The sequence below is a fragment of the Pectinophora gossypiella genome, chromosome 2 (assembly GCF_024362695.1).
Source record: "Pectinophora gossypiella chromosome 2, ilPecGoss1.1, whole genome shotgun sequence".
Lineage (NCBI taxonomy): Eukaryota > Metazoa > Arthropoda > Insecta > Lepidoptera > Gelechiidae > Pectinophora > Pectinophora gossypiella.
In genome coordinates this window covers 14,693,216-14,706,274 of record NC_065405.1, presented here as the reverse complement: position 1 = coordinate 14,706,274, position 13,059 = coordinate 14,693,216, and the positions used below count along the sequence as shown (strand labels likewise).

The window sequence follows — 13,059 nt, the reverse complement described above, 5'->3', positions numbered from 1 at the left end:
AGAGGTCTAGATGATCAATCTCAGAACAATAACTAAAGCATAGAAGGAAGGCTAAAATAAGAATTCAGAAACTATAAACCGGCTCTCTTCTAGCTTACGACACAAACTATGAGTGAGAAAAGGACAAATGATTCGCTCTTTGCTTCATTTTTTCCGAGGTTGTCACAACATGAAATGTCATTTGGACCTATTGGACTCATTTTAACTCGGCCAAATACATAGTAACATACATAAGAAGATTTTACTTATATTTACCGAACTATTTGACACGGTCGCGTCAACTGTGTTTACGAGTGTCTTGTGTTCAGATTGTTTTAAGTGATAATTTAACAATATTTTTCCAAATAAATGGAAAGAAACTTTTATTTATATCAAATAATTGAGTGTCTCGACTGTGTGACATTATGTCTTGTGTGGTATGGGGCTGCAGCTCACATTCAGGAAGAAAAGAAAATAGCCAACAACTTCTGTCGTTTCATCGGTAAGTTTTTTGTAATTTTCTAGTGAAATGTGAACTGCTGAACAATTTTAGGAAAGTAATATGTTTTGCTGAATAGATTTGTAGCATAAAATATTTGAGATATCCATTATATTATACGTTTCATCGATTAATACGGAATTGATTTGAGGTTATGTTGATTGTCCATAGTGATGTACTAAAATTATCGATACTTTTAATTTTTAGATTTCCTGTAGACGATAACAAAGAGAAAGAATGGATAATTCGCATTAATAGACGAAATTGGATTCCAAATAAGTACAGCCGTATTTGCTCGAAACATTTTACTGCGGATTCATTTATGTGTGTTCCTAATTCAAAGTGGAGGCGTCTTCGAGACGATGCTATTCCTACATTGAACATTATAGATCAGACAGATGAAATGGTGTTTAAATTTAAATTTCAGCCTAGCCTGCATCATCTCACTGCTGGATAGATAGATAAGATATTTGTATCATGTTATCACAACACGTTTATACTATCTATCATTCAACTACATATTATTATGTACTTAATAAACTTAGTATATACTAAGTCTGTAGTTGTTTTATGTCTAAACAATTATGAGTTGTACACGTTTTATATAAGTAAATTATTATTATCTTTGATTTCAGATATTAAATCCAAAAGTGTCGACTGGATTTACATGAAAAGGTATATCAAATAATTTTCTTTTTTTATATTTTTAACATGATATACATATATAGAGTGTATAATTCAACCAGCTGCACAATGCACTTAAATCAGATATATTTTACTTTTATTTTTATAGATTATTTTGTACATATACTATTTTAACATTATTATTAAACTTTATTTCAGTCAGTTCAAGAAGACGAGATGAAAAATTTAAAAGAAAAGCTGAACAAGTCCCGCCTCAAGATCAAACGACTTAATGAAAAAAAAAAAAACAATGTGACAGGGTGTCACAAAGACAGTTTCTAAGCAAATTGACACTGTTTAGAAATTAATAAATTTGTATTTATTGTAAATATAATGTACATAATTAATAACGTGTGAAATAAATACTTGCTAATGAAAATGAACAGATTTACGATCTAATTTATATTTCATTTTACCTCCTGTTCTTATTTACTCCTACTCCAACACTCCAGGTTGATACGAACTGCGCCCAATAAAGAATGTAATGAATGTTATAGATTTGTGTAAGCGACTTAGATAAATCTTGACTAAACCTTCCTTTACAAATACAAATATACTTTATTGCACACAACATACAATACTTACAAGTTTTACACGAAAGATACAGTACACCACCTACCTACCTTTTACTTTCCCTTTCTGTTCTCTTATGAATACTTGTATGCCGTATTTTTTTAAGTATAATGCTATATCTAGTAGGTACGAGTATGGTAATCCTAGTATTGAAACAGCTTGTAGCCCTAGTAAAGACCGCCATTTTATGTTTACAGAGTGGCACGTTTTTTCTGTAGGTATTTCCAGTCCATACTCTTTTCTATGTCTATGGCGTGACCCCATCGGGCCTCTTACCGTCTGTGCGGCTTAGACCCGGCGGCGGCGGTTCCAATTTGCACGGCACGTCGATCGACACCAGTGCACGGCGGATGACATCATAAATAAATTCGAATATTACAAAATACTTACCGATGAAACGATAACAGTTGGCTATTTTCTTTCCTTCCTGAATGTGAGCTGCAGCTCCAAACTAATATAAACCAGACAATATAATCCAAAAATGGTTAGATACTTACCTATCAGAGACAGAGTCTCCTTTCATCAAGAAGAAGATAATTGCATCCTACAAAAAGAAATCTTGTAAAAAAAAATTATCGACATTAATTGTAAGTAAATTTAATTTTATCGACATATTACTAAAGTGAAACCCAACACTAGGCAATGAAAAACTTGTGACAACCTACGAAATTACGAATCAATTTTTGTATATGCGTCTTTGTCTAACATTACGCTGGTTCCGTAAGATAAAGTAGAGCAGAATTATAGAGTTCTGTTGCTATTTTAGCCTTCCTTCTATGCTTTAGTTATTGTTCTGAGTGATCAATTTTGTTTTGTCTATGACGGGCTTTTTGGCGGGAAACGGGAACGGGACAGTTGCTTTCTTCATTGAATAATCTAAATAATTAATACGAAGTGGTGTTTTGTGGTTAATGAACGCATTAAGTTAGTCGGAAGACATTCGCGAGTGTTATTACATCGGAGTATTCAATAAACAAAGTGTATCTGCCTATTTTCGCTTCGTGCCAGGAAGCCGCTTCATAACTCGAAAGTTTATGCGGACTTTTGAGTTAATTCGTTCGGGGTTCGGAGTAGGAGTCTACTCCGAGGGTGGGGGCTTAGGTTTCATCATCATCACCTTTCATCATTTCATTAATCATCAAGAAAAAGAATACGTAAGACATGGCTGTATGGGCATAGTTCCCTTTGCCTTACCCTTCGGGGAAAACCAAAACAAAAAAAATGTCTATGACGATATTCTAGACTATAGACCATCTATAGTCGTTAGTTTTACTTTTTCCCATAATGGCGAAAGGCTTGCAGCTGCGGTGTAGTTAAAAATTAATAAACTGTCGGAGTTCAATTGGCATAATTTTATTTCTGTCCCATATTTGTTTTAAACTAGCAATATCAAAATAGCTTTTTAACGACTGCATTTCTGCCTACCCTGGATAACGGGCTTGAACATAAACATGTTCGGAAGTAGACTCCAACCATTTCGCAGAATCGTTTTCGTTTTACAATCAACAGTTTCTACCAACCACAAGCGATTCCTTTGTCTTAGCCGCCAGTCGCCACTGATGACTTTGCATCTTCAGTATTTTATGATTTTAACCAACCATATATAAATTCTTTTATTTATTATTTATTTACATCTCACGACTTTACAGTGCAGAAGCGCCAATGCGCTGTGAAACTTTCATAATAATTATAATTAGACATAAGGTAACAGAAAACAATATAAAAAAATTATAAACATCTCTAATATGTAAACTTTGTGATCCCCTAGTCTGGTTAGGACATTGCAGGCTGATCATCTGATTGTCCGAAAGTAAGCCGTTGGTCCCGGTTACTACTTAGTGATTTAAGATGACTGACTTACTGGTGATGTACTTCTTCTATCGTATGGGTTGTAAAGTCGATTACCAACCCCATCAACCCTAGTTTCAGGGTTATTATTGAGCCGCCAAAAGCCCCTGACATGACTCATGTAACGACTACGTGCTTACATCTTAAACAAACTAGGGATCACAAAGTGATTTATCTGATATGTCCCCACCGGGACTAAAACCCGGGGCCTCCGGATCGTGAGCACAACGCTCAACCACTGGACCACGGAAGCCGTTACGATTAGTTTTTTTTTTTTGACGTGTTTTATTGTAGATTTGCCGCAGATGGCATTAACTACTTGGCCGGACAAAATTACGATTAGTGACGTTTAGTAAAAAGTACCTAAACCTAACTCATTTGGTTGAATGGAAACTACCCATTCGCCGGAGAAGTATTAAAATTAAACCAGCGTTAAAAATACCTACCAATCCGCTGCCCCAGAAAGCCAGATCGCCCTCAATGTCATTGCCAGTTGATACCGCAGCGAAAGAGGACGTGTTGCCATTTCTATAATAAAATAAATATATCGTAGCGGTAAATGTTTTATAGATGCTTGTGGTGGGCGAGGGGCGTTGACCTTGCATCGGGTTTATGAGTGCATTTGCACAGTGACACCCCGCCCCGCGCCCCGCTCCCTGCGCGCACGCATCAGCGTCTCGAAATCGCAAAATCCAGCCAATTATGATTGATACGGCCAGTACGGCCACTGCCGAGAATTGACCGAAAAACAAGCAGATTGCCAGACGGTCGATTGTTGATTCGCAATTTCTTGATCGGTTGTTTAATATCGGTTATTTTATTGGTTTTTGTAGACTTTAAGGGTTAGATTCATTTGCTTTATTACTTTGATGTATTACTATGTTTGCACTGTAGCATATATATCAGGAATAGAACGACTACTCTCCACTCGCCACCAGCGTCTGAGCTAGGTTTACTTCGCTCCCCTCGAATATAGTTTAGTCTTCAATCGATGGCGCTAACGCCATCTAACGTCATCATGTGACGTCTAAACGTCACACAAACAAATGCGCGTGGACGATAACGTCAATGTGTAGTGTATGTGTAAAACGAGGTGTTTTGTATGAAGGGTGACTGTAGTTTGTTAGTTGTTGCTATATTTAAAGTGAACATTTTTATAGACGGCGATACCGCTCACCACCACATAGTCCAATAGAAAGCTCGGTGAAGCGTGGGTTCTTAGTTTTTTCTTGCGATGGATGTACCTGTGACTACCCCAATTGTGATATAGTCCTGAGCTTATGTTAGGTATTGTTATTTTTTAGTGAAAAGCAGTATTTTGACTTGCTACAATCTCTCTAAAGATAAATGGTTCACACCATCTAATATTAAGTTATACCTGTCATTTTGTTATCCACTGAAAAAGAAAGGGACGGGTAATCGACAGGCATAAAATTTATGGAATACACGTCAATTTTAGAGACATTTAAAAACGTTTGAAATTTAAAATACTTTATATTGGCCAATAATCCGGCAGAATTAAGTTGACAGCACACGTCACGTGCCTATTTTATTCGCCTGGGTTATTCATTCATTTTAAAATTAACAGTTGTCAATCAAGAGAATGACGGGTATAACTTAAAATAAAATTAGGATATGTGTAGGAAACGGGGCCAGTTTATACATTGCTGTTAACTCCAGAAAGACGTCTCCCATATTGCTTCTATGGTGTTCTGGAAGCGAATATAAAACATAGAACACGTTCAGCTGCTTGTCTTCCCGGGAATGTCGTAAAATCCGACAGATTGAAAATCCAAGACGGATTGTGTTCTCTAACATGATGGACTAATGTTATGGGCGATTGGCTGATTCCTTATCACCATAAGGTTCATCATATCCAGCTTACATCGTATCAGTAGTGGTTGCAAGTTGTCTTTGATTACTTGTGGCTCTGCCCACCCCATTAGGGATTACGGGCGTGAGTTTGTGTATATATGTATGTACATCTCCTTATTTTATTTTTTATTAAGTAATAGAAGAAAAATATTCTTGAGCAGCTAATAGTAAAATGTATCTTTGTCATCCTATCGCTACGTCGCTGGCAAACACATTAATGTAAGTTTATTGTCTTTCTGCGTATTTCCAAGATATTATTTACATAATAGTATTCAGCCAACAATAGGGAAGTAAGGTTTGCTGCAACATAAGTGTCGGGACCCACTGTTGGACCACACGCGTTGAAAATGCTAAATATGTATGATGCTTATCTCTAACAGAAAATTCTAATGAAAGACGCTTTACTTGATAATAAAACACACTGGAGAACTTCCAAGTTTTATTTCATCAAATCGCACAGAAATCGGGCATAGGTTTCACTAGCCTAGTGGTCGTATCAGACTGAACCGTTCTGGGTCGGACACCTGCCTTTTATCAACTTGCCCCTTCCAGCTAGTCACCCTTTCTCACCAGTTACATTTAGTGTTGCCAATATTAATTACACTTTACCCGATGTTTGTGGGTAAAAATGATAGGGTAACTGCTATATAGTTGGGATTATTGTTACACTAAATTTCATGTTTTATCATGTGGGTTATAAGGATCACCAACCTCTTCAACCCTGGTGTCAGGGTTATTATTGAGCCGCCAAGGGCCCTTGGAATGTAACGACATGTAACTGGGACCAACGGCTTCACGTACCTTCCGAAGTACGGATCATCTTACTTTCGGACAATCAGGTGATCAGCTTGTAATGTCCTAACCAAACTAGGGATCACAGAGTAATTTTTGTGATATTTCCCCGCCGGGATTTGAACCTGGGACCTCGGCTCATGAGCTCAACGCTCAACTACTGGACCACGCAGGCCATTGGTCAAAAATAGTTTAGTGGCTAGAGAGGCAGTTACGGTTGGTCTCACAAAAGCTCGGTGAAGAGTGGGTACTTAGTTCATCTTGCGATGGATGTACCTCTGATTAGCCCAATTGGGATATCGTCTTGAGCTGAGACATGCTACTTTTTTTTCAAGTTCTATGCACGCAGTTCTCACATTCACAGGCGATCGTAAAAATAATAATTTCCTATTTTGTAGTGTTTATTAACAGTTAAAAGTTTCACAGGAGTATTAAGCTTTACGCCCACAGAGTTGGAAAAGCGGAACTTAGTATGTAGTAGAGTAGGGTTTTTTTGACCTGACTTTTTGTAGTTTTGGTTCACATGGTACCTAATAGGCACTGGTATCTGACCTAACCTGTATTGGGATGGTTTTCTCTTCGCAGGTTGGAAGGTCAGACAGGCAGTCGCTTCTGTAAAAAACCGGACCTGTCAAATCTTCAGGTTAAGTAAGTAGACCCTGTGAAAAACGGGATAATGATAGGGAGATGATAATGGTAACTAATAGGCATTCTAAGACCTGTTTTTTTTATTTTTGTACTAGCTTTTGCCCGCGACTTCGTCCGCGTGGCGTCTTATATAAGAGAGAGATCTTTGTGTGTGTGGGAGTGCATACTTATGCAGTTTAGATTTTTTCATACAATTTTTTTCCCAATACCTCCCATTTTTCAAAATACAGCCAAAAATAAACTTTATATTTACTAAGGTATGCATGCATGCTAGATTGAATCAATTGATTGAATTGATTTTTTTTAAATTGATTGTTCATTGAGTTTTAATTTTAATACACACTTCCTCTCTTCCCTTCAACGTTGCTGTGCCCTACAGGGTCCATGTTTTAGTTCCTATGCCTATGTAACACCCCATTGTACTACATGGAATCAGTGGCGGATTTACAAATTTGCCGCCAGTAGGCTATTCAAATTTTGCCGCCCCTACTGACCTCTGAAATTCGATACTAATTATAGTCGAGTGCACAGCGCTACCAAAACACGGCGCAAAGTTAGCAAAATATGTTCGGTTGAAGCCCGGACGTAAGAATGTTCAGTATACTGTGCATTACTAAAATGTTATAACTCTTGTCACTTGTTTCTTTGTGTATAGGTATAATATCTATTATTTTAGTTCTGTAAGACAAAAAAAAATTTGGGCCAAATTTGCCGCCCCCTAAAATCTGCCGCCCTAGGCTTCAGCCTACTCAGCCTACTGGTAAATCCGCCACTGCATGGAATGCAATAAATAATTTAATTGAATTGAATTGAAAACATCTATCTTACGCGGTTTAGATTTTTTCATACAAATGTTTTTTTCCCGCTTACTCCCGTGTCCGTGGGAATTTTGCAATATCCTGTTGCAACTAAGCTTTAAGTTTACTAAAGTATGTTTTTTTCCCGCTTACTCCCGTGTCCGTGGGAATTTTGCAATATCCTGTTGCAACTAAGCTTTAAGTTTACAAATTTCAAACGTCTAACTTGAGTGGTTTAGATTTTTCATACAAAAGGATTTTCCCACTAATTCCCGTTCCCGTGGGAATTTCGGGAATTCCTTTCTTAGTGCACCTCTACGGTATCTAAGGTACCTGCGAGCCAAATTTCAAACATCTAACTTGAATGGTTTAGATTTTTCATACAAAAGGATTTTCCCGTTAATTCCCGTTCCCGTGGGAATTTCGGGAATTCCTTTCTTAGTGTACGTCCACGGTACCTAAGGTACCTGCATGACAAATTTCAAACGTCTAACTTGATTGGTTTAGATTTTTCATACAAAAGAATTTTCCCGCTAATTCTTGTTCCCGTGGGAATTTCGGAAATTCCTTTCTTAGTACACCTCTACAGTATCTAAGGTACATGCGAGCCAAATTTCAAACATCTAACTTGAATGGTTTAGATTTTTCATACAAAAGGATTTTCCCGTTAATTCCCGTTCCCGTGAGAATTTCGGGAATTCCTTTCTTAGTGCACCTTCACGGTACCTAAGGTACCTGCATGACAAATTTCAAACGTCTAACTTGAGTGGTTTAGATTTTTCATACAAAAGGATTTTCCCGCTAATTCCCGTTCTCGTGGGAATTTCGGGAATTCCTTTCTTAGTACACCTCTACGGTATCTAAGGTACCTGCATGACAAATTTCAAATATCTAACTTGAGTGGTTTAGATTTTTCATACAAAAGGATTTTCCCGCTAATTCCCGTTCTCGTGGGAATTTCGGGAATTTCTTTCTTAATGCACCTCTACGGTACCTAAGGTACCTGCATGACAAATTTCAAACGTCTAACTTGAGTGGTTTAGATTTTTCATACAAAAGGATTTTCCCGCTAATTCCCGTTCCCGTGGGAATTTCGGGAATTCCTTTCTTAGTGTACCTCTACGGTATCTAAGGTACCTGCATGCCAAATTTCAAACGTCTAACTTGAGTGGTTTAGATTTTTCATACAAAAGGATTTTCCCGCTAATTCCCGTTGTAACGCCTGCCGCGTTTTACTACTGAGTGTAATTGCTCTTGTTTTTCTGTTAGGAACTATCAAAAAGTTATCATTGAAAACACTTAAAAACTACTGCTTAAAACTAAAATATTATTACATAAATAAACTTATACTAATTAATTTAACAAAACATAGCTATTTACAAAATAATTCCGTTAATATTGTACGACTTTAATAATTATCACATTGCGTAGGTAGCCGTACCTACATTCCACAGCCGAGCCGTTACTCTTCCGGTCGGATGTTCGACACAATCCTTCTGCCTTTGTAGCGAGAACACCTCGATTACTCGTATATTTTTTAAATACGTTTTTTTACTAATTTTGTCTACGATATAATAATTTATAGTGTTGTGTTATCCCCATTAATTGGGTAAGTGTAGCAATTACTATTTTTATTAGTTTAAATATCAACGTAGACTAGTACATGCTTTCTTTGTTCATTGCATGACTGTCATTTTTCATAATCATCGTGTAAATGTATTTTCACGCTTTAGTGCTTATTTTATATCATAATTAGCAATCTTTTATGTTCAAAACAACATTTAAATTGTCAATTTTTCTAAATTAATTCTACTTAACCAACTTAAAGTTATCTTTGTACCTAAGTACTTTCCTTGTTTAAATAATTCTTAAATGGAACAATATTAATGTACAAAATACGTTTAATATCGTTGCTATTAAAATTATTCAGCTTAAAATATTCAATTTTACTATTTTTTTAGATAGTTTTTTAAAACAACTACCTACCATAAATTTATCTTGTTCTTTGTTCTTTTTCTAAATTTATTTTGCTAAATTCACTTTTATTGTGTGTAATTTGCTGACAGCCACATCTTAGATTGCTAAGCTTGCTTGCTATCCACTTCCCATCTTCAATCAAGCTAAGGAATCGGCATGTGGCAGTCAGACGGGGAATTCGGACAATTCTTGAAATGACTAATTCCGGGTTCCAGGGTTCACCCTTCGAGTTCTACAACCGCAGGACCCACTACCGGTCCTGTACTTACCTCTACCGCTTCACCTTTCGGGTTCTACAACCCGCTGGATCCACTTTCGGTCCTGTACTTACCCCACCGTTTCTGCTGCCCTGCTGCGCGCGCCGGTGTACCCCGTGTCGTCGTGGGAAGAGTTACAGGGAAGTGGTAGTTTTCCTACTGCACCAAGGGTGCTCAGCCAGTATCAAATTACCTGCGACCCAGAGATCCGATCTATGTACTTGCTAGGGATTTAATGTCAATAAACTTGGTTTTATTTCTATATACCGTTTTATTTACCCTAGTAAGTACAACCTATTTGATTCGCGTGATAAGAACGTGACACCGTTCCCGTAGGAATTTCGGGAATTCCTTTCTTAGTGCACCTCTACGGTATCTAAGGTACCTGCGTGCCAAATTTCAAACGTCTAACTTGAGTGGTTTAGATTTTTCATAAGGATTTCCTTTCACTACTCTGCTCCTATTGATTGTAGCGTGATGAAAAGTATACTATAACCTGTCCAGGAGTGTGAAGAATAATTGTACCAAGTTTCATTAAAATCCGTCCAGTAGTTTTTGTTTCTATAAGGAACATACAGACAGACAGACAGACAGACAGACAAAAATTTTACTGATTGCATTTTTGGCATCAGTATCGACCACTTATCACCCCCTGATAGTTATTTTGAAAAAATATTTAATGTACAGAATTGACCTCTCTACAGATTTATTATAAGTATAGATTACGTGAAAGCCCTCAGTGCTCCACATTTATTACCCGACCAAGTAGTAATGTCATATGACGCAGATCTAGAATAAGTCACGTTAAAAAAATAAACAATTAAGTAGTTTCAATTGGCTATTGTTTAAATTAAAGCACATAATAACGGGTTCTTACCGCGTTTAAATGGGGATATGAGACTCCCGATATTAACCGCGTAAACTTAAAACAATGTATCGTTTAAATTGTTTTGTACCGGGTGAGAGCCGTCAGCGCTCCCCATTTGTCCGGCCAAGTAGTTAATGCCATATACCACAGGTCTATAACGAGTTACAGCAAATTAATTTTATTGTTGTTGTGTAGTTTTATTAAAATCGTGGTGCGTACCCATTTCGCGTTCTAACTGCAAATAAAGTCCAGACCAGTGCCGAAACTTACAAGCCCTGTATTACAAGAAATTCACTTGTAAAAAAAACATTACTACAAGAATGTGTTTATCAAAACTACACATATAAGTTACATGTTAAAAGTGTCAATATTTATTTCACAAGTATATTTTACAATCCCTTTATTTTTTATGTTAAAAGTAATTTACACGTACTTGTGAGTAACTTGTAGCTTGTGAACGTGTAGACTTGTAAGTTTTGATAAACACGACACACGTAATAATAATAATAAAATAGTTTACTTAGGTAAAACCTTCGACACACATATACATTTACAACATTAAAATTTACACACATTAATATTTAGTTGGAAAACATAAAGGCACATGGTACACGCACGTTTCGCTTATTCCTCTTTCCTACCTCTGTGTGAATCAGTCAACAATCATGAGATAATAAATATGGTGTAGAGTACAGATGAGGAGATAGATAAAGCACATTATCGTATTAAAAACAGAATTGAATAGAAATACTGTTATTATAAATGTTCACAGACCTTAAAAAATCTGATCAAATAGATGACTGTTTTAGGAAATATAATTTGAAAGAAATTGCATTTATTGAACGTTTTACTAAGCTTGATGTGATGTAGATAATTAATTACCATAATTATACTGTTTTTTTTAATTTATGCACTCATATATGTATTTTTTAAGTAGTTTACTAACTTCATCATGTTATTAACATTTGTTTTATGCTAATGAATCAGAATTATATTTTTCAAATTGTATGGGGAGAATCAACCTGCAGTGGATCAGCGTGGTGGAGTATGCTCCATACCCCTTCCAGTTGATTGAATGGCGGCCTGTGCCCAGCAGTGGGACGTATACAGGGTGCTAGTGACACCGTAACGAATACTGAGGGGGATGATTCCTCTTGATATCAAATCAGAATCATGGTCTGAATTATCCCTCAAAGTTTTCGTTACGATGTCGCTAACACCTTGTATAGGCTATTTATGTTACGTTATGTACAGGGATTTTTACCGATTACTATATTTTTACTATTTTTACCAATCACCTTTCGCTTAAATGTATGATGCATATAGTTTATGATGTAGGCCTAAACCACATCACAGCGAACTAAAAAAAGTAGTAAGTAGTTAGTGATACCATTCTCTTACACGGACACTTGTTACAACCTCCACCATGCCAGGCTAGTGTAAACACTCGCAGGACGACAGGTTAAGTGCACTATTTGGTTCGAGTTGTGTGGTTCCGTAGTATTTATTATTTATACAATTTTAATTATATTTAAAAAGTAGCTTTTTTAAGAATAAGAAAGAAAAGAAATATTATTTATTGCAATACTTAACTAAGTATGTATACTTTATATTATTCTATTTATACTATTTTGTCTTTGTTAAAACATACATTTAAAAGAAAAAAGAAAGGAAAGAAGGAGGAAGAGAAGAAAAGGGAAATAATATTGATGACGATGTATTTATTTAATATTTATAATTTCCCGTATATTTTTTAAACCTGTCAAAGATCCTGAACATAGAGGTATTATATGGAATATAAACTAAATTATTAGATAATAAAAAAAACTTTTTTTTAGTACCTTGAATAGATTCTAAAGTAATGTACTTACTCCTCAATTTCTTTCTCTACTCTCAGCCCTGTGGACATTTCAGACATGTTGCCTATCTGTCTGTCCAAGTCATCGTAGCTCCAGACGGATGGTCCGGTTTGGTTACGGTTTTTTAACGTTTAGATGGGGAACCCCAAGAAATAAAAGACTGCGGGTGTCTAGTAGTGGGTTGTGTGCGCAGGAGTAGTTTGTTTGGCAAACAGCCGCGACGCCATTGTTAGTAGCGCTGTGCTCTGGCTTTCGAGGAGAGTCGAGTGTGGTCGACGGCATCGTGTATAAGACTACTTGGAAACTAAACTCAAGTCCGCATTCCCTAACAGGGTGGGCTGAGCTACAAGCGACCAGAACACAACTTGTAGTCACATACATATGATACTTTATTTATTTATGT

General features: G+C 36.5%; 1 long non-coding RNA gene across 1 annotated transcript; it reads left to right on the top strand.

Annotated features, from left to right (window-relative positions):
• Positions 1 to 270: 270 nt before the first annotated feature.
• Positions 271 to 1,818, top strand: LOC126379149 (uncharacterized). The gene is made up of 3 exons (XR_007568269.1): positions 271 to 481; positions 1,114 to 1,153; positions 1,322 to 1,818. It is a non-coding gene; the product is annotated as an uncharacterized LOC126379149 (long non-coding RNA).
• The last annotated feature ends 11,241 nt before the right edge of the window (positions 1,819 to 13,059 follow it).